Here is a 20,920-nt window from a genome sequence, read left to right on the forward strand (position 1 = left end):
CTCATTGTGCTAGACCATTTGGAGAAGGGTTCATGCAATCGGGTGTCGGCCGGCTACCTGCCTGCAGAGCCTCCTGCGTCAGACCTGAGCTGGTCTGCACTTGTACAGACCATCGCCAAACTCGTACAGGCATGTGCTCCTCGAGCAAGCAACCAAAAGCTGTGAGCACGACTATCTCCAAGCTTGCCTGTTTCACCTAATTGAAGATATTACTCTTCCCTACAAATCCTACTGCTCTTACTTCCTTAAGCCTTGGTGGCTTCAGTAATGCTGCTGCTCCAGTGCAGGAGATCTCGGCACTGGCTGTTTGCAATGGAGCCTACACAACATGAAGAGTGGTGCCAAACTAAACAGCAACATCTAATTTTCAGCTCATGCAAGAAACTCAGCAGCAATCTCAGAGGACCTCTCCTCTCTAGCCCTCTGACCCCCTCTCACAATATTACACTCATGCTTCCTTTCAACTGGTCTAATAACGTCTATTATCTCTCCAGCTCTTCCAAGGTGAATAATCATGAAAACGTATATTGAGACGAATGCTTGCAACCCTTGAAAATAGCCTCCTGCTTGTGAAAACGCTTCTGGGAAGTGAACACAAGGAACAGTAACTACCAAGGAAAGGAGCAGTATTGGTGATGTTGACTTGGCAGCCTTTGACCCAGTCCTTGCAGAGGGTGGGAGAGAAGAAGGAGGAACCAAGGCAGGGAGCAGAGACCATTTGTTGTAATTACTGCTCGTAGTGTCCACAGAGACCAATCCCAAATTATTCAGCTTAATAGTTCTCAAAACACACACTTCTTTTGCTGCTTTGTGGCAGGCATGAGGCTTTCTCCGGAACTCCCATTTTACATCATTGGTAACTCGGCACTAAATGGTATAACACTCAATTGTGAAAACGCTGCCAGAGTCTTTGATGTAAGCATCTTTGAGATGTAGAGCTGATCAGCTCAAATAACAGAACTGTCTTTTATCCTTCACGTCCTAAACCTGCTGTTTTGGCACCCATATTTGTAATTCATTGCCTGGCTCTGCGTCTGGATCCATCAGGACATGCACTGCTGCCTATCTGTGTGCACTGCTGAGATTTTTGTGTGCCTGGAGGGACCTCAAGCACCTAAGCTCTGCTTACCTTCAGTGACACTTGTAAACAATCCTAATCGGTTAGAAAAGTCTCTTCTGAAAGTGAGTCTTAGGAGCTCTAGACTTGTGGATGCTTTTAAAAATACTACCCCTGGGCAAGGCTGTTCATCTTTCCTTCCCACCCTTCAGTATCCCCTCTGGTCTTCAGAGGTGTCCATGAACCTCCAGCACCACCACTCCTCCCTCCCAGACCAGCTCGAGCCCTACCGTCCACAGAGCCTGCCAGCCCCAGAGCTGCACCTTTCACCCACACTGCATTTACTTCAGAAAAGGACAGATGAGGCAGAAGAAGAAAAGATGAAAACAAGATAATAGCTGTGGGAAAAGGCTGTTGCCATAGACTTGACAATGCTGGAAATGGAGGCTCAGAGCAAAGTTTTTCTCCTGGAATTACTCTTTTCAATTTCAACAGCATATGGAAGAGAAGTTTAAGCACACTTTTTAACACCTTTTGTACTCAAATTCCAAATTTACCTGTCTACCCAAGCAATAACAGAAATAATCTTTTTTTATCCAGCTGCGCATTTTGCTATAGAAATTTGTTTCCATTAAACCATTCCCTTTTGTCCTCTTAAAAAGCATATTTTAAATAATAACAGTGCAAAAAAAATTACACATTACCCAAAAAACCCAACCTTGTCGACTGTGCACTTTTATACAAAAGTTATCTCTCTCTCTTGATGAATTGATGAAAACCCTTTTTATAGTGTCAAGGTAGAGATGAGAGAGAGGGGGAATATTTCTTAGAGCCCAGCACAGCTAATCATTTCAACAGGAAAAACATGGCAAACTCTGACCTTACAAAACTAAATTACAGCACCAGTGTGAACCTGATGTTCTCTTTCTGCTTTGTAAAACACAATTTTGCAGGAGTTGGGATGGAAGTATACATTCCACTTCTCATCCTTGGGGATAAACACATTTTTTCCATATTCTTTGCAGTGTAACAGCAGAATATGAATTCCATCTTAAAAAAATAAAAAACAGAACCTCATTCTTGCTCTCTCCAAAAGCTGTCACACCGGAGCCAAGCTAGGTTCCTTGCTACCACCCTGCAGAGGTGGATGGCCTTGGGAATTCAAGATGTTTAACCATCTCCCATGCTGCCTCTTGCCATCTGTCCGGTCCTTGCTCCTCACAGCCTCTGGGCTGCTTCTGGTAAGAAACGATTCATTTACAGAATTTCGATCTAGTGACACATTTGACTTTTTCCCCCTCCTTGCACAGGTGGGAGATTGGTTGAGTGGCAGGCCCTCCTCGAGCATTCACGGCCAGGGATCACCTGCTGAGCACCCTGAGACACAGATCACTCTGGAGACACAATCGAGAAGGTTCCCCCTTACCTTTGTGCCTGTGTGTTGCTGCTGGTTCCTGCTAAAGTCATGAGCGTCGCCTAGTTGTCTGTCGGGGCTGGGAGGCACACTGGACGCAGCATTGAGGATCCTGGAAGGTGGGTCACCAAGCCCAGTATTCGAACTGCAAGAAAAAAATGAAAACGTAAGAGGGAGTTTCATATAAAAGAGCTTTAATTAGTATGATGGCTCAATCATCCCGGGGACAGCTTAGTTACTTAGGTAATGGATCAGACTTGGAGAGGCAAGGACCAGATGTGAAAGGGAAGAGGACCAAGGGATGGACCAGCAATGAAACTGGGTGCTCAGCATAGTAACACAAAGGAGAAAGAAATCCACCCATTAGTGGAGGAGGGACTGTAGCAGATGTTAGAAGTGGACCTGGGACTGAGGTAAGAATGGGATGGATGCCAGATGGGAACTGAAAGAGCCATGAGGAAGATGGATAGCTCTGGGCATGCACAAGGCAGATGGTACAAGACAGACATCAACCCAGAGCTCCTGGAGGAGGGAGGAGCCACTACCACCACCACTGAGCTGGGGTCCCAGCAACCAGCCACCCAGCACGGACAGATTTTAATAAGCTTAACCATCCTAACGTGTGGGATTGGTCTTGTAAACGTGATTTTAAATCTTAACTGTAATTTTATTGTCTTCTTTCCTCACCCCTCACCTCCAACCCTCTCTCTGTTTATTCTCTGTTAGTTTTGCTTATCTGGCCAGGGCTCTCTGTCCTCACCACTGTTGCTGGGTACTTGCTCACCTGTGATGCTAGACAACCAATACAGGGGGAGTAAGTGACAATAACTGTAATAGTATCATGATCGTGATATTCAATGTCTTGTTTTATTATCATCAACATAATAACAATAATAGCAATATCAGGGACAACTATTTCATTATTCACCCTGTTATTATTCAGACGTGACCTAAGAAATATTTCAAAAAGACAACACAAATCCGTTGCAAGAGCCAGGAGAACAGGGAAGTTAATTAAACGTCAGAGTGATGGACAGAGCTGGGATAAGCCTAGAACAGTATCAGAGAGCTGGACAACCTTGACAAATGTGGGGAGATGGATGGATCTGGGACAAGTCCCAGACCTCTCCCCCAGCAAGGCAAAACTGTCCTACCTACACACAGCCTTGAATACAACATTGCTCTCTGATCTGTCACTTTCATTGATTTACGCAGGTGTGAAAATTTTCCAGAGAAAGCTGCCTTCCAAACCATGCTACCAATCACAGTCTGATGTGGTAACACTTTATTACCTCCAAATGATGCAAAGAAAATAAAGAAAGAGCCCCGTTGAAAACAGCAGTGCCTTAAATGTAGTTTTCAACCAGTACATGTCTGAGCTCATGGCAGATAGGATTTTTTTGCAAAAGACAGATATCTCCTCCTTTTCTCAGACTAGACTTTTGCAAGCAAGGCAGGTGGAGGACAGTGAATGGGGAGAGAGAACAGTACCGGAGGGTGTTGCAAAACTCCAAGAATAAATATTACAGAAAAAAAGCAAGCCTGTGACATATACCAGGCAATCTGTAAGTCATCAGGAGAGTGGAGAACATAATAGACTAATCAATCAGGTAGACAAGGGTGAGAAGTGTCACAAGGAGGCAATAGGTAGTTGGAGGTCAGTTATGAAATATAATGTCTGAATTGGAAAGAGAAGGACAGTAGCACGAGAACAATGACATGTATTTGAACGCAGGTAGGTGAATGTTGGATCAGTGATTTCCAGGAGAGTGAATATCACGTGAGAGTATTGTGTGGATGAGAAGGACAAATAAGCTGGTATTTTGGAGATGGACACATATCCTGTAAAATGGAAGGCTGAACAGGTGAGACACTAAAGTCTGGCTCCATTTCAGAAAATGCTGATGAAAGATAGACAGTGGGGTTCTCTTTTTGGTTGTTTCTCTGGATTTCCAGACAAAGTTTGTCAGGTTAAGCAGAGAAAAAGTGGTGCTTTTCCTAAGCACAAGGCCTTCAATTACCACCTCAGATCTGAAAGCTGAGCTGGATCCTTTTCTAGCTGTGCTTTCTCATCTGTGATCATGGCATGAGTAATTTCTAATCCAGTTAGCTAAGACGTAGGGAAGTTGCACAGTGCTACGCATGAGAAGACGGGGATTCTGCATGTGAATTTAATTATTTCTTCTGCTGAGAAAGCAGGAGTCGATAAAACACAACTCACTCTCTGTTACCTATCTGGACTGTACAGTGACAATAGGAATTCAAGTAGTATCATTTACATCTGTTGCTAAATGAAGCAGGTAGATTCCCACTACACCTAGGGAAAAGCTTGACTTATCATGGAGTCATTTTTACCAGCACTTTTCTGACCTTTACTGCATGTTACAAAGGCATCACACAATCCTTGTAACAACAATTAGACCCAAGCAATTAGAGCTGAGTGAACAATTCATAATGAATAATCTGTTTGGCAAACTTCACCTCATTTTATGCTCATGAAACGTTCACACACAGACTGCAAAGTTCTCACATTTATTTGTTAATGGAAATAATTTGCCATTTTTCCCCCGAGCAAATAGCACTGTAACAGTCCATTGAAAACAATCTCTATTCGAAATGTAGGCTGTGCTTACGAGCTGTGCAAGTCACGTGGCAATGTCTCGGTTCCCTCATTGGATGAGTCAGCTGGGACCAGACTGGCCCTCGGAACTGCCCATCAGGACTGGCAAATCTTTTGCTTGAAATTCCCTTCTACCAAATCTGTCAGCAATACAGCACTTTCTCTGGACCGACTATCAGCCATGCCTATGGGGTAACACGGGGAAAGAGCCAGCACGACTAGACTGAGCAGCTGAACTGGTCCGGTGCACGGACCACCCCTCTCCTGCCCAGGAGCATGTGCCCGTGCGCCCTGCGCTTTACAGTGACACTGAAGTAGTACACGAGGACAGGCATTTTACCTGTGGGTCTGGTGCTGGGGTGCCGATATTGGCTCCCCGCTTTGTCTCCCCTGTACCCACGCCTGACCATGCAGCCCAGGTAATCCCACCACCTGCCTTAGGGGCTCTCCTCGGGAGCTCGCCAGGAACAGCATCTTCTGAGTCACTCCCTGCCAGGAGGCAAGCTCAGACCATGGGGTAAAATTCACCCTGCCTCGCTAGCCAGTTAAATGTGAAACCCCTTGTTGGGGCTAGTTGACTGGGGATGGAGAGAGCCAGGTGTCTCAGGAGGCATCACCATCCTGAGGTGGACACCAAACACACATAAGCCATAACTAGAAAAACCGGATGACTGTCTTAAAGCAGGTGCTTAACCCTCAGAGGGCAGCTGCAAAATCTTGTCCTGTGTCCAATGCTGGCAGGGGTCAGGCCAGACCCTCCAGAGAAGGGGGCAATGCCTGCAGTTGAGGAGGCAGCGTGCAGCGCATGGGAGGCTGGGCTGAAGCAGGCGGGCAGACCTTGCTGGCTGCTAATGAAGCCTAGAACAATGTGTTCTCTAAAAGACTGAGACACGCAGAGAGATAGGAGAGCATGGGGCAATAAATCAGGCTTTCAAAGCAGAGCATATTAGGAGATCAATGGGACAGATATTAGACTGAAGGAGCAAGCATTGAAGAGACAGGAGCAATTCTGTTCCTCCGCCTTCCCCCCCACCGTTGCTAAGGAATTTTTTTCATTTAATAACGTCCTCATTGTTTTTAAATGAGCAGCAAAGCCAATGAATTCCACGTGGCATTAGCAATGTATTTGTGAAGGGGAAAGCTACTGGCTCCTAGCAGGATTTGATAAAAGCCTCTCCAAGATCTGAGTGATTTACAGCTTGGGAAAACAAACACGGACTGATACAAACGCAGAGAGAGGCGAGGACGACACCAACATCCAGGTACACTCAATTACCAATTCATCAGCCCAAGTGAACTTGAAGGGCTTTTCAAACTCTACATGGCTCTAAATTAAAGGAAATCTTTAGATGGATAACATTCTGCGATTGGGGCGGCGGGGGGGAGCAGACTAATTTGTTGATCTTGGGAGCTCTCGCCTTACGTGGACGAAGAACCACAGAAGAGGGTGGCAGGTGATAGCTTGCTCTGCTCACATGAGACCTGAGAAAGGACAAGATGCCAGGCTGCCTTTCACACTCTGCTGGAAAGCTCTCTCCACACACGTGTCCTTTCCTACTCACTGTACTGTGCCCGAGTCCCCCAAAGCCTTTTTCTCTTGCTTCTATTAGAATTCTGCTTTTCTCTGCCCTGAAGGTACTTATGGCAGAGCAGTGAACATAACTGATTTTTGGGATCAATGGTTGAACTAAATAAGTGTAGTAAAAAAATCCCTTCACGGTGAGCCAAAATCAGAACTGTCCAAGCTCTCCTCAGCAAAAAATACATACGCATGTATATGGTCAACACAACTGTTCAAATCAACCGGAAACTACTTCATGAGGAATGTCACCTCCCTTCCACCCTCAGCCTACAAAACCCCTCTTTTCTAGAGAAGAAACAACTTACAGCCTCCCAGCTCCATACTCCAGCTGCATTGACACTAATATGGTGTTTGATACCTCCCCACATTGCATTAAGCCCCATCAGCTCCCTCAGCAGTGGGGGTTAAGCACTATCGTAATAAAGGATCGGCAGCAGCTGGGGGTAGCAACAGCATCACAGGAACAGAGGGAATCCGGCAACCAGGAGGCTGCAGGAAACTCTTTAATTGTTCATGTAGAAGCCGTTTGCATTTCAATGTCTAATGAATATCTCGGGGAAATGACATCTTTGCTAAAGAGAGACCTTCCTGCTCCTCAGGCTCCGTGCACGCTCACAGCATCCATGTGAAGGGGAATTGTCCAAGGCTGCCTGCGCCACGGTAGCGACTCGCCTCACCAGGATATGCTCTGCTGCTTCCTGTGTCACCCCAAAACACCCTTTCCAAGATTTCCCCAGAGAAGTGATCTCCCAAAGAGCTGCGTTTCAAACTCAAAGCCAAAAGCCCCTTAGCAAGGGTCTCCGTTCCTCTGTGAGGTCATCTTGTCATTCATCCCCCTCTTTTTGCCAGCAGGAGCAAGGGCGGGACCAGAGGGGAGAGCTTGGTGCCAAGAGATTTTGGTCCATCAGCAAGGAGAGCCGTCGGTCTCCTCTCGGTGTGTACACACTACACACACCCCTGCAGGATCAAGCTGCCAACACTGGCTCTTCTCCTAATGGAAGGCACGTCAAGCTCTTAACTTTCCACTGGATGTTAGTCCTCTTCCCACCTCTTTCCTTAGGCATCCTCCAAAGACAACAGCAGTCGCTCACACACTAGCTGCCTCCTGCTCACACACTCAGCTCCAAGTCTGCCTCTGAACTATTTAAAAGCACAGTAGGTATTTTAATTACTCACGTCAAGTGTGCCCTGCTTGTCAACAACTATTTGAAACTGTAGTAGGCAGCATGGGGTTGAGGAGAGTCCTGCCAAGCAGCTCTGCATAGCCCAGCTTTGGGGCAAAGTTTGCATCTGCAAAACAACTGTGACCACACATTGTCACTGAGGGGCCACATGTAGGATGCCCAAGGCATCCTGGCAGATCTGACACACTTGTGCTCACACCTGTATGACTACACAAGCCAGCATGTGACCGCCAGCCTGGCCGTCACTGAGGCCATCCTTAGGACACCTTCTCTTGCAGTTCATGCCTGGAATATCTTCCTAATGTTTCGCTAGTGCCGAGAGCTTCCATACCCCATGCCGTTAGATTAGCTCTCATAACATTTTAAGGGCGCTGGAATTACCAAGATGCAAGGAAATAGATTGGTACTTGCAGAGCACAGCTGGGCAGCTTCAGATGGAGACAATAGCAGAGATGGCGTGTTTCCTCACTGCCTTGAGCTGCTCCCAAGGCTGTGTACAAAGAGCTGCTTTGCAGATCAAGCCCTCTCCTCTCTGCAGTAGAAGCTGACATGTCTCTACTTACTTCCTACTTCCCAATACCATCAAAAATACTTGCTGCAATAGCACTCTCTCCACGCTCTCCTGACCCACAAAAGCACAAGGTGCCAATTCCTCCCCAGGGCCTGGCACCAGGGGTGAGCTTGGCTTAAGGCAGAACGAGCTCATCTTCAGAGAAAGGAAATAGCTGCAAAAAGAAGGATGGTGTCCCACCGAAATGGCTGGAAGAAAGGCAGCTCACGTTAAACCGAGCCATACGTTTGTCAGCCTGACCGAGGCCGTTCCTCATCTCCACAGCGTGGTTGTGAGTCAGGGCTGAGCATCCCGCATGGCCGAAGGATCGGTGGTTTGGGGTCCTTTCCTTTCATCCAACTGAGGCTCAATTAAATGAGAGCTTTCTCTTTCTTCCTCTCTGAGGTTGTTCCTTTCCCTTGGAGGAGGTTGCTCTTGGTTATTTTTTCTCTTTCTGACACTTATTAAATGGCTCTTCTTCCCTGCCTGTGCTCACCGTTTTTCCTGGTGTCAATTTGGAGGATTTCTGGGAGTTCCAAGAGTACCGAGGGCCTGCTTTCCCTCCTCCATGTGAGCAAGAGCCTCATCATGGGTATCTCCGAGTTTCAGGGCCCTTCTCCAGCAGTAACACCAGGTGGGCAAAGCCTGTGGGCAGGGAGAGCCCCACTGTGGATTACCACCTTGTTGAGGAATTGCGGTCTTCAAATCCACTGGACTGTTAGAGCCTGCCCCCCTCTTTTTAAACCTACATGTTTTTTTAATGCTAATTTCCACAACATGCTCCGTTCGAAGCTCTAATAATGAACAACTGCTTTCTTCCTTTCCTTCTGATTTCATATTCATGAGTCAGGGTTTCCTGGCACTAAGCATAAATGCTAAACGGAAATCGCTGCACAGTGACATGTCTGTGTAGCTTCACTGTCCATTTATTTGCCTTTTCAAAGAGCTGCTGTGTTAAGCAAACATCTCTGCCTGGATCCTATCTGGAGGAGTTTGTCTGGTACGGCATGGTGCCTGCCGGGGTGGGGGAAGCGGCTGAGTGTGTGATGGTGTCTCATAGCTCTGTTTTTGCTTCAGGGTATTTCTTGTACAATAGTTTGAGCTCAGTGAATACCTCAACCTTTTCTTGACTATTTGCTTGAGTTTTGGCAGGCTCTGTTCAGAGCTGACACAGCGAGGGCTGAACCAGGGAACTCCCAGAGTCAAACATATCAATTGCTTCAGCTCAAATTCCTCTGAGGGCTCCGGCAGGCAGCGACGGGCAGATGTCTTGGCAGGGAAGGCAAAGAGACACCTGTAACATTGCTGGGCAAATTATTTTTTCTGGCAACTAGAAAATTTATACATGCACAAAAAATCCATTTCAGGACTCATCCAAACTTATGGCCTCCCAAAAAAGCAGAGGTAAAAGGAATATTGAAAAAGGGCTTGTTTTGCATTAACCATAATGGTCAAAACATTTCAATACTTTTCCTGGAGATTACATTTCCATTTTGAATTTGAATATATTAAAAACAGCCAAGGGCAAAAAATAATCTGAAAGCATAAACCAAAGGAATTAAATCTTGATATATTTCAATGTGATCCAAAGCAGATTCTTCTCTGTAGAGCCGCTGAGCAGAAGTAGTTGCTCCTCCTTGTAGCTTGCCTTGGATGGAAACTTTGGACACAGAAACTCATGCTCTGAAGCTACCCCTCCTGCCAGCTGAGCACCACATCCATCCACCTCACCCCATGAGGCACACTGTAGCCATTCCAGATGTTGCTGTCCTCATCTATCCACTCCGCAACCAAAGGGGAGCAGGCATCTGCACCTGGGAGCAAGGCCACCAGTTTGGAGCTGGTCTTGTGCGTTGCTTGCCTGTGCTCGCAGTCTGCACTCTTCAGTAAAACACCAGCTGAAGACGGCTTCGCTTTAAGACATTGGGCTGGAAATGGGAACAACTGATGCCTGGGAGGAGCAAAGTTTCCCCTAAGAAGACCCCCGAGACCGATGCTCTGGTCTGCTCTGCCGCTTCTCCCGTGATGGCCATCTCCATGGGGCAAGGTGGGCAGTTGAGGAACTGCAGTGGCGGAAGTGGCAGCTCTCTGCTCTTCAAACACGAGAGCCCTTATCTCACCTCAGCTGCAAAGCAACACGTTCACTGCAGCCTCCTTCTCCAAGGTCCAGGGGATGCACTATAACTCCTTACACTCTTGCTACTCTGCTGCATTCTCACTTTCCTTTTGTGCTCATCCCTTGCCTTTCCTTGTGCTGCCTTTCCACAAATGCTTTAACAAATGAGCTCACAGGAAGGCAAGGGCAGGAAAATATGACACTGGAAACGAGAATAAGAGAAGAATTTCAGACCATGAGAAATCAACTCACAGATGTGAACATTTGCAACCGACCAGCTGAAGGGTTGCATTCCTGCTCATGGAGGACATGCTGTGTGACACATATTCAATCAAAGTAACCAACAGATACTGCATTTTGAATATTATCTACATGGAACAGACCCTTGTGAGGAAATCATACAGCAAAATTTATTAGTGGCAATTATTCAGAAAGCAATAGAAATACTCCTCAAACTACCATTAACTTCTCATAGACAATTCCCAGGTGGGACTGAAGGTAAAAACTATTTCATTAAAAAGCTATTCAGTTATGGTAAAACTGTCATGCAACTCTCACTGAGAAAAGTCTGATTGTCAAAAGTGACTTAGGCTTGAAAGCTGCAGGGAAATCTAAGTCGCATTTGAATAGGGGTTTCAGATTCTGTCTTTAGGGATCCAAAAGCATAGCTAGATCTCACACAGCCAAAGGTGTCTTGCAGTTGGATGTCTAGATTAAGGTAATTGTCTAGACTTCTTTTATCGTCAGTGAACAGAGATGCACACCATCCCCCAGAGAGTGATTCATTCTTCCTATCTTAGACATCTATTTTAGGATGGGATGAATTGCATTCTGGAGGTGTTGAACTTTCTCCACCGACTATGGAGGAGTCTGGATGATGAACTTAGGCTACACACTTAACCTTTATATTGCTAAAATTAGGCAATCCTCGATTCTGGTGAAAGTATAAGAAGTTGTGGCACCACAATGTCATAGCAACTGGTACATTAGGAGCACTTGGCCAACGCCTACAGTGAGCTGACACAAAAGAAGCAGTGCTCTCCTCAGGCAGGAGATGGATGAGCAGAAATCCTCTCTGTCACATGCACATACTGTGGTGATCTCCATGTTAACTGAGACCCGAGGACACTTCAGTGCCTGATCACATCATCTAATTCATTCGTGGCACACCAAAGGTACAGATTACATCCAGTTCCTTCCAAAGGCTGGCCTGAAAGTTAAAATTTTGCAGTCTCAGGAGGAAAGCAGTGACTGATTGGTCTCTCAAGGGAAACTGAGTGTATCTTTTCAAAAAGATCAAGCATTTTACTGAGCTTGGGCTTTCCTGGGATTCTCCAAGCATCCAAACATCACCATTTTAGCTCTGAAAAATCAGCTGTAACCATCTTTTTTTTGAGCAGCCATGTCTTGCATTTTTAAGGGTTTATCTACGACCTTGAGAGCCAGTTTGGGGTGGCCCCAGGCACGATACAATTGGCTCCATGTCTCAGTGTTGCAACAGGTTCTGAGGGGACAGTTAAATTACAAAGAGTATGTCGGCACCCTTCTCCAAAGCCAACAAACATCCAAGAACAGTGGGAATAAAACTCATGAGGCTAAAGACAGGTGGAGGTTTTTAATTACCCATAGTAGGGGGCTTTAATTCACAAGAAGAAAGATTTGTGCTCCTTCTTGGGGTGTACCACTGCCAGAGAGTCGTAGAATGCAGCTGATGACAATAAGCTGATGGCTAAAGTCCAGGGGGTCCCTTAGGAGCCAGGGGAATGCCTTCAAGGCTTCCAGTTCTATATACCGACTGGTTTACTCTTATCAGAAAAAATAGTGCTTTTTCCTGACTCATCTGGAAATTCAAGATGGATCATATTTATTTAAGGGAATGTTCACAGTGCTCATTGGAACGTGTTCAAGAGAGGGCTGAGCAAGCCTCCAATTCACTGTGTGATACCAAAAGTAATGCAGACTGTGCAGGGACTGTGCAGCTAATGTGTTTTGGGAAAAAGTCGGGTAGTCTGAAATAACAGAAAGGCACTGTGACCTCAAGAGGATAGAGACCTGGAGTCCACGCTGCAAGTCCCTCTCCACCTTTAACACAGTAGGTGATATACAAGGGAAAATAAATTATATATATATAAATATTTATGTATATAAAATAGTATATTTATGTATATAAATACATATACAGCAACACACACCCTATATGCATACTATATATGTGTGCATATTTATATATATGTATATTATATATGCATTATTTGTACATATATACTATCTATGTGCACATTTATGTTTGCAATATATGCACATATGTATATATAAATATGCACACTCACATACACTATCTACCCATCTCTCTAGAGACATGTACACACACACATACTTCTTCAAGGCTAGTGATATAAATTATATTTCTGGAACTGAACAACTTTACTTAATAGAATGACAGTGCAGCCTACGAGATACAGCACTAACGACTCTCTCTCTTTTTCTGTCTGTTTAAGCCATTGAGTGACCTGGGACAAGTTTCTCCAGCTGAGCCTCAATTTTTCTACATTTAAAAACAGACTAGTGTTACTGTAAAATATTGGCGATCTCCTAAGGAAAGACACCGCATGAGAGATTTTTTTATTTTAAATTCTGAGAAGCAGTAGCCAAATGCTACTTCTCAAATACAGCTGGTGAATATATGAGAAAAATTGATTTCTGCAGAAGACTACCTCATTTAACTGGAAAATCAATAATCATCCTCCATACTAGTGTCCAAATATTTGATAGAAAAGATTCAAATAAAGGTATATTTTGGGTTCAGTTTGTTCACTGGAAAACAGGGGAAACACGACATTAAACTCAGTTTTAAATACTTCATTGATAGAGAACACAAATGTCAGTATGACCATCTTAGAGACGATATTTTAGAATATGTAAAATTAAATGACTCAGGATTACTCATGATGATATCCTACAAGAAGCAGCAAAGGTTCTTATTTCAGGAAAATTCTGGGAATTGCTAACAATGTGAAGAAATTGCAGTTATAAAAACTGCCTCCCTTGATAAAGAAATACAAAGACTTCAGGCTCTATGGACGAACACTGTAAACCAAAAGCAAGCTAGAATACTAATAAGTGTAAAAGATCTCAATATATAATCAAGGGAAAAGACAAAATCACAAATAAAACTGGCCAAAAGAGATTTCCATGAAAGGGGCAGTAAGATAAAAGGGTTTGGCTTGTCTTCTTACAAGGGAGTTCATATAGAGAAATATATGTATTAAAATATGGAAATTTTTCAGAACAAACACAAAATTATTTAAATAAGAAGATACAATTCAGTCAGGAAAAAGACAAAAAAGAACAAAACAACAACATCACGGTATTGAGCAGTACCAATGCTCAAAGGGCTGTAAGATACTTAATTGCTGGTGAAGCTTGGGACCAGCTGGCTTGACAGTTCCTGGTCAGACATTAAAATGCTTTCCCACCAGAAAGTTGCATTCTAGCAAAACTGAAATTTCTCCTGAAATGTATTAGTTCTGGCAAAATCTCATTTTAAAAGAATTAGAAATGCTTTGATAAATCCAACATTTCAAGACTTTCATTTCTATTTTTATCCAATAATATAATTTTCATACATTCGTATCCAAATGACATTTAAATTAACCTGAAATATACTTTAAAATTAACTTAATGTCATTCAATTCAGAATGCAAACAAATGTCAAAATCTTGTAATTTCCTGCAAGCTATAAATTCTTACATCATCCTACTGCTTATTCTTCAGGCTTTCCAGGCATCCATTCTAGAATTTGTATAGAAATAGAAGAAAAAGGCAGACTCTTGAAAACATTGGAGTATGTTATTGTTATTCTCATAGGAAACAACCGGATACTTATAAACGAACAGGTCTTTTGGCCATAGAATTAGTCCAAAATGTAAACATTAGGACTGTAGTCTGTTAAACGCATCCAATGCATCTGAACAAGAGGACTGTCTTCAGACAACCTATATTGCATACTGAACTGCACCCACTCTACCTAAGTGAAGAAAAAGGAGTTTAAACACAATTTGGGTACAGGAAAAGCATCAGACCGTGTAGAGTGGCCATTCCTCATGAACGTTCCTTTATTTGCCTGGATTTGGTTTTATGTTTAGAAATGCTATAAATATCTTATATTTAATCAAATGAAACAATGTTTTGATAGATGATTCACTCATTTAATCTCCCCACAAGAAGGGCTGCAGATAAGACTGTTTTCACTGCATCTGTTCCTCTGGCAGAAAAAAATAATTTCAATGGAAATGTTGCAAAACCCAACCCTTTCTATCCAGATGCTCTATTTCCATATTTCTGATGCCACCCTGCCTCCAACCATTTATTTAGATTTACATGAATTAACTGGTGTAGGACAGATACAAGACTACAAAGTAAATATTCAAAAGCATAACGATTGTCTTTGAAGATGATTTTGGAAGTTCAAAACAAAAGCTGCAATCTCTTGTCCATATACAAAAATAAACACTGGGGGACAGATTTAATTCATTTAATAGCTTCATCCCATAAGGTGCTGTTATACAAGTTTCAGAACATTGCAATCTAGAACAAAATATAGAAGTTTCAACTAAGTAGACGATGTATCTTTTGTATGGAATCATTTCTTCCTAATTTCTATTCATTCTGTGGGTTATTTCCACAAATATTCAAGATCTCTTTGGCACTTAGAAAAAAGTGCAAGTATAACTTTTCAGGTTTTTTAATACTAAACCTATTAAGTCAGATATGCCAAACATAATTTTCCACAACTGCTTTTAAAGTAAACCAGTGTTAAGGTTATCTATAATAGCACTGGGCTGTAAAGTTATAAACAACGGCTATCCAGGATAGCAGTTGGAAATAATTTGTATTGAATCCAAAATGGAGACTCTTTCAGTCTCCCCAGGTCTTCATGACCAACCATAGGGAAAATCCATAATGTAACATAATACTAGGCCCAATTCTGTGCTGTCCTGCACCAGAGTTAATTACACCAACATGGAGTTTGTACAAGGTATACGGCAAGGGAAAATTAAGTCTTTTGTACTCAGAGAATTGGGCAAAAGATACAAGACAATGCAAGTTATCACAGTTATGATTCTCATGTTTTCTCCTAAAGTACTTGATTATCAGAAAAAACAGTCTAGAAGACGACATTACATGAAGTACCTAGGATTTGTATTATAATGATGATCATATGCTATAGTGAGGGTCAGGGATTTTACCTATGATCTACTGAACTGAAAAGACAGGTCCTGCTCCACAGAAGTTGGATTGTAAATTTACAGTCTTCTGGACTGTGGGAGCAGGCAGGAGAGCAAAACGAGAAAATATTTGTCAGAGCTTTTAATGTCACTGCTGTCAGCATCTAGTTCTAAGTGCTATCAAAATTTTTATAGACTTCACTTCAAGAAGCAGATAATAAAAGACAAAAATCAGAAAAACAATTAAAAGGGGTTACAGCGAGAAGGCCCTTTTTTGCTTATAGCCATGCAACTTTCCAACAACAAAATCATATTTTACCACAAGTAACTCAAATTACAGCTGAGTAGGAGAATTCTGCTCTCATTAGATAAAAACTATAGGTAAAATTCTTGCAAGGTCTGAATTAAAAAATAAGTCATCAAGATAAAAGCAATTTCTTTTCAAATGGACAGGCAAAAATGGATTGATATAATATGATCAAGTAGCTAGTGCATGTAATTTGATGGTAATTCTGTATAAAACTTAATATAGCTTCTATTGTGCCTCTTCCAGATTATGGTCTTGATGTTACTGATTCATGAGCAATGTTGGAGAAACTGCAAGTGAGGAAAGGAGCTTCCAACATGTAATGTGGTTTTGTCCTAAAATATAGACATATTGTCAGGAAATAGTAACTGTTACCAAAAATACTGCTGGAATGGAAAGTATTGCGTTCTCTCCACTGGAAATAATCTTAGGAGGAGAAGATACCAAAATAGCAGACGCTAAAACACGAAGTCCCTGGAAGGAGAACATGCCCTGATTCAGCAAAACAGGTAAATACGTGCTTACCTTAAGCGAATTCTGCTCAGCTGAAATCACTCAAGTGTGTTATAATTTTAAGTATATGCTTATGTCCACCTGAAGTCAGTGGGATGAAGGAATTCACATGGCTTAGTGGTCTACTAAATCGGGGTGGTAAATTCACCTTCCCATGGCTATGGCACAATGAATGGGGAAAACGGAGACCTGAGAACTTAACTCACTTGAAAACAAGCTGAAGAACAGTAAAACTCTGCAGCTTCCTTTTCTCACATCATCTGATCATGACAAAGTGTCCGATACAACAGATGACAGGAGAGGAGTGGAGGAACAGACAGTTTAAGATGGGGATTGAAGTGACTCATAATCCGCTAGTTTGCAGAGTTGATGAACCATTGGATGGTCTGGGTCATCACTTTAACATGGTGCCTGCGGAGGGGAACGGTCTCTCTCCAGGCCCTCCTGCACGTGGAAAACCCAAGTGCAGGGGCAGAATTTAAGGAAGCAGTTCCACCCCAAACCATGGGCATGCGAAGCCTCAACGCAGTTTTAAGGTCCCAAGCTCTGCATCATTCAGACATAAACTTCCACTGAGGGCCTCTATGAAAATATCACTGATGGAGACCAGTTCAGGATGTGCAGCAACTCTTTCATGTCTTGAGGCAGCAGCTCATGACCCTTCCTCACACAAAAGGAGAATTGCTCCCACTGTGAGTCTTAGATCCAAGGATGGGCCCGTTGAATATTTACTTCAGAATCTGGGCTTTCATTTGCGGCTGTTTGATCTTTTCTTTTTTTCTCTTTACTCATTCTTGAGTATTTAGCTCCATCCCACAGCTCCTGAGTAGATGTGTTAAGAATAAAATAACAACCAGGGGTGGGATTTTCCAAAGCGCTCAGCATTGCCTGACTCTGTTCTTTTTGAAGTCAGCAGGAGTTTTATTATCAACTTCAATGGGAGCGGTTAAGCCAATGCTACACACAGTGAACGTGCATATTCATGAAGCTAGAAGCATTTGCTAATGGTACATGGATTCAAAGGGCTGATAAGATTTCAGTGAAAAAGCTACTTGAAAAAAACAAGTAGTTCCATGAGCACCAGAACTACAAATCCTGCTTTCCTTGAGCTTGACTGACACGGGCGCCTGAGAAGGTGTGTGCTCTGATTGAAGTTCTTCCTGTTGGTGGGGTGCTGAGATGTGTGCTCTTTCCCAAATGGATTCTCTGGCTGCTAATAAAGGCTCAGCACAACATGGCAGCTTTTTCCTGAGCAGAAGTAGGACATCTCTCTTCTACCTCTGCCTGTCTGCTCAAACCTTGAGGGAACTTGCTATTTTTGAGACTGCTACCCTCTGTCAAATTCAGCTGGAATTGGATAATGCACTTAAAAGTTACTAGGGATCCACACACACACACACACACACACACACACATGCTCAGTGTGAACATAAAATTCATATTTTTTGCAAGAAATCAAGTTAAAGGCCTCTCAGGGTGAACGAGGTAGTTTCAGACCAGCTAATCAGCAGATAGCCTCACAGGGAGGAACCGTGATCCTTTGAGGATCTCAGCTATGGAGAAGGTGCTAAAAGAAGGGGAATCCATGAGGTAAGAATATGAAGATAAGAATATGGTCCTTGGGAGAATTTAGGAAAGTGGCTGCTGAGATAAAAGTGTCTTCCAGATGGAAAATTGCCACATATGAACATGACTAATTTGCTTAAAGTACTCAGAACTGCCTAAAAAAATATAGTCATTCTTTATTTTAAAGGGCAAAGAGTTTTTGAGGAATGGAGGTGCAGCACTTCTGGAAAGCCAGGCCATTTCAAAGTGTCCATGGTTGGGCAAGGAAAAAGAAGGAAAGCAGCAACAGTAACTGGTCCCTTTGGCATCAGGATTAAGCAGACCAAGAAGAAGAGAGAGCTAGTTGGATACAATCCCCAAACTCCTTTCATATGTGAATCCAGACTCCCAGAAACAAAGCTGGGCAATGGACTTTCCCTGCCAAGAGCAGCCCACTGCCAGGCCAGGTGCTCACATGCAATGTCACTGCCTTTGGCATGCGAGATGTCCAGAGAAGAGGAACAGTTCTCTTTCCATCCCACAATTTCCACACCGCTGACAACACAGAAAACAATTCAAGAGGGAATTCAAAGGATCTGTTGAAATTTCAATGAGGAAATCTGAGTGAGTGAGCATATGTAAATAGAAAGAATGAGTAGCACATAATTACATCAAATTGTTACTTAGCAAGGGAAGTAAATAACTCAAAATATGCAGAGAGCAAAAAATGGCGATGAATTAGAACTAATTACTTAAGGCTAATTAAAATAAGAATGGCTTGAATTGAAATATGTTAATAGCATTGAACCTGCCACCTATGAGGGAATTTAAATACGAATGATAATGTGGCTTCGACCTTCACCTGATGTAGGTGGAAAGTTAGGGTTTGGAGCTCATTGTGTCGTGGGGGTATTGGCCAAAGCAATGCATGATTTATGATTACTCTTGGAGCTGGAATTTTCTAGTGGGTGCAGGTCCTCTGAGCACAGGTGGAAAAAGATTATCCTGGATAATGGATGTGAAGAAGAGAAAATACTGAAACAGGCCAAACCTAAAATCCTCGAAGACGAATAGATCCTAAGGTGCTTCTTCATGCTAGAAAGCACTACGGCTGAGGGAGAGACAGAGTAACAGAGAGGCACAGACATAATGAGATCACAACGAAAGAAAGAAAAACAGGGAATAAGAGAGACTGAGAGAACGACAGGGAATTAAATAGATAGGGAAAGCCTATAGCCATGACAAATCATCACTGCTTTCAATTAAATGAGCCTGCTGGGCTATGAAATCTGCCAAAGGTCATTGAATTCCTGTCTTTACAATTAAGAAACAAGTGGCTTTGCTGGTTCAACCCCATGGCCCAACAGTCTGTGCAAGTGTCCAGGGAGCCAGCAGCCTCGCTTGTAGCTGTAGGTACCTGGACTGAGAGTAGGTCACTAACAAGCTAGTCCAAAGGGCATGGACATCATCATTTAAAAGAAATGTATGTGCCTGAACCACTCATCAAATCCTAGCGTTTGAACTGCACATCGCAGAGCCAAGGTGCTGCTTTGCCACCTCCTAACACTCCACTGAACAGCAGAGGCGAAGCCTCAAGCACCAGGAAACCCAATACAGCCGCTTCCCTGCTGTCCTGCAGCCAGGCAACAGGGCCCGGTGTTTGCTTCACCACTGCCTGTGGAGGCTCATACCCCGACCCATCCTGGGCACGACCAGGCACGGGCTGAGTCGCAGCCTCCCAGCTGGGCAATACCGTAACTGCTTAGCTGTGGAGCTGCTGCCCATGGTGGTGACAGGGCATCCCCGTCACAGAGAGGGGCAGTAGGCAGCTCTAGAAATCGGGACCAACAAACTTCAGCAACCACAGAGAATGTGTGCCTTGGGTGCTGCCTTGGACGTGATCCACGTGTGGCCAATAATATCCTGCTCTGAAGAAGGCTGGTCTTTTCAAATGAGTCCATTGTGCTCCTATGACCTCTTATAGAGTGGTAGAGGTGGCGGTAGCAAGGCATTTGCCATATAGCATCATGGGCTATTTCTCTTCCCAGGCAGGAATAACCTATTGGGGAATGAACTCATCGATACCGATGGACCCGAATCCACTCTGGGCGTGGAACCACCCGTCCAGCTGCCGCATCTGTGTGGGGACAAGGCCCAAACCCCTTTCTGCAACAAGCAGTCAGCAAACTGGCTGTGCGACATGCTCCGGGTTTCATCTGGCTCTGCTGAATGAGGTGCGAATGCACTCCCACCAGCTCAGGAGATCTGAGGTACGTGGTATTTACTGCCTCTTTCTGCCCAGTTCCTCTGATTCTCCCTGGAGATAAGAACCTCTCTCCCTCCTCCTCCTCAGGAGTCGCATGAAAAGCATTAGCTCCACACCCCAGCATGCTATGCAGAGAGGAGTCTTGAAGGGGTGCAGGGTAGGATACAGGTGGAATGATGCAGCCTTTCCCTTTTCTAACTCCCTGTTTGGTTTTCCAGCCCAGGAAGAGACACTGAACGGAAAGCTAGTTGCAGGCTTGCTGCCAGCTGATGAATCCAAGAGGATTCATCTTGGAGCTGTGCATTCAGGAAAGGTCTTAAACCAAGGCGTGGTCACGTCCTCCCCAGTGGGTACGGGATGCAGTGAAACAGCAGCAGAGATGCTGGCAGCTACAGACCTGTCTGCAACAGTCTTCCCAGCATGGACCTGCTGGTGAGCCTGAACTGCAAAAAAACACTCAATAGCATCTTCACAGCACTGACTGACCTCCCCAAGTCCTGCCCTCAAGTGCATTGGCATCGGTAACAAACCCAGGATT

The 20,920-nt window shown here is 43.9% G+C and overlaps 1 protein-coding gene across 3 annotated transcripts in view; it reads right to left on the reverse strand.

Moving 5' to 3' along the window:
* ELFN1 (extracellular leucine rich repeat and fibronectin type III domain containing 1) overlaps positions 1-20,920 on the reverse strand; it is a 115,205-nt gene that overhangs the window by 50,724 nt on the left and 43,561 nt on the right. For all 3 annotated transcript variants that reach the window (XM_064520182.1, XM_064520184.1, XM_064520183.1), the window contains exon 3: positions 2,484-2,616. The gene's annotated coding sequence lies outside the window, so the exon portion shown is untranslated. The remainder of the gene's footprint in view (positions 1-2,483; positions 2,617-20,920) is intronic.

This window comes from Dromaius novaehollandiae, chromosome 14 (assembly GCF_036370855.1).
Source record: "Dromaius novaehollandiae isolate bDroNov1 chromosome 14, bDroNov1.hap1, whole genome shotgun sequence".
Taxonomy (NCBI): domain Eukaryota; kingdom Metazoa; phylum Chordata; class Aves; order Casuariiformes; family Dromaiidae; genus Dromaius; species Dromaius novaehollandiae.